The 1,859-nt window shown below is 33.8% G+C and overlaps 1 non-coding gene across 1 annotated transcript; it reads left to right on the top strand.

Annotated features, from left to right (window-relative positions):
• Positions 1–826: 826 nt before the first annotated feature.
• Positions 827–990, top strand: LOC116278222 (U1 spliceosomal RNA). The gene has a single exon (XR_004187618.2). It is a non-coding gene; the product is annotated as a U1 spliceosomal RNA (small nuclear RNA).
• Positions 991–1,859: the final 869 nt, after the last annotated feature.

The following is a 1,859-nucleotide window of genomic DNA, read 5'->3' as shown; positions in this document are numbered from 1 at the left end:
CTGTGAAAAGCTGAAAGCCTTTCCACTAAAATCAGGAAAAAGACAAGGATGCCCACTATCACTACTTTTATTTGACATGGTATTGGAAGTCCTAGCCACAGCAGTACGTAAGAAAAAGAAATAAAAGGTATAAAAATTGGAAGGGCAGTAAAACTGTTACTCTTTGCAGACAACATGATTACCCAAAAGTCTCTACCAAATGCTATTACAACTAACAATAAATGCAGCAAAGTTCAGGATACATGATGAATATACATAAATCACTTACTTTTCTGTACACTAATAATGAAATATCAGAAGGAAAGCAAAAAACAAACAAACCCATTTAGAATTGCATCAAAAAGAATAAAATACCAAGGGAAAAATTAATCAAAAGGGGAAAAGGCCTATACTCTGAAAACTATAAAATACTGTGATGAAGGAAATTGAAGATGATACAAAGAAATGGAAAGATAGGTTGTGTTCTTGGAAGAATTAATACTGTAAAAATGTTCATGCTACCCAGCACAATCTACAGATTGAATGCAATTTGCATTAAAAAACTATGACTTTTTCACAGAACTAGAAGAAAATAATTTGAAAATTTGTATCAAACCACAAAAGACCCCAAATTGCCAAAGCAATTTTGAGAATAAAATAACAAAATTGGAGGTATCACATTTCTTGATTTCTGACTATATTATAAAGCTATGGTAATCGAAATAGCATGGTACTGGCACAAAAAAAACAGACACATAGATCAACGGAACAGAATAGAGACCCCAGAAATAAACCCATCCACTTATGGTTAAGTAATCTATGACACAGGAGGAAGAATATACAATGGATACTTACATGGCAGGGGAGACACCATGATCACAAAGGTGGTTTTCCTGGGGTAAGTCTTATCCATTGCACTCCCATTGTGCTGACCCTTGCAATTTCCCCAAATGTGAGAAACTCAACCACATAATTTGCGGTAGTGGGGAACTGCATTCGTGACTTCCCCTAAAAACAAAAACAAGAATACACAATGGAGAAAAGATAGTCTCTTCAAAAAGTGGTGCTGGGAAAACTAGACAGCAACATGTAAAAGAATGAGGTTAGAACACTTCCTCATACCATATATAAAAATAAACTCAAAATAGATTCAAAACCTAAATGAAAGATATTAAATCATAAAACTCCTAGAAAAGAACATAGGCAGAATACTCTATCACATAAAATTATAGTAATTTTTTCAGATCTGTTTCCTAAGGCAAAAGAAAAAATCAAAAATAAATAAATAGGACCTAATTAAACTTAAAAGCTTTTGCACAGCAAAGGAAACCATCAGGAAAACAAAAAGATAACCCACTGAATGGGAGAGAATATTTGCATGTGACATAACCAATAAAGGATTAATATCCAAAATATATAAACAGCTCATATAACTCGATATCAAAGGAACAAACAACCTGATTTAAAAATGGGTAGAAGTCTTGAATAGACACCTTTCCGAAGAAGGCATACAGATATCCAATAGGCACACGTAAAGATGCTCAACATGACTGATCACCGGGAAAATGCAAATCAAAATCACAATGAGGTATCATCTCATACTTGTCAGAATGGCCATCATTAAAGTCTATAAATAACAAACGTTGGTGAGGATGTGGAGAAAAGAGAACCCTAGTATACTGTTGGTGCCTATGTAAATTGGTGCAGCCATTATAGAAAACAGTATGAAAATTCTTCAAAAAACCAAAAATAGCACTAACATACGACCCACTAATTCCTCTCTTACCTAAAAACACTAACTCAGAAAAAAAAGAAAATGCACCCAATGTTCATAACAGTATTATTTACAATGGCCAAGATACAGAAGCAACCCAAATGTC

The sequence above is a fragment of the Vicugna pacos genome, chromosome 3 (genome assembly GCF_048564905.1).
Source record: "Vicugna pacos chromosome 3, VicPac4, whole genome shotgun sequence".
In the NCBI taxonomy this organism is placed as follows: Eukaryota; Metazoa; Chordata; class Mammalia; order Artiodactyla; family Camelidae; genus Vicugna; species Vicugna pacos.
This window is presented reverse-complemented; position numbering and strand designations above follow the sequence as displayed.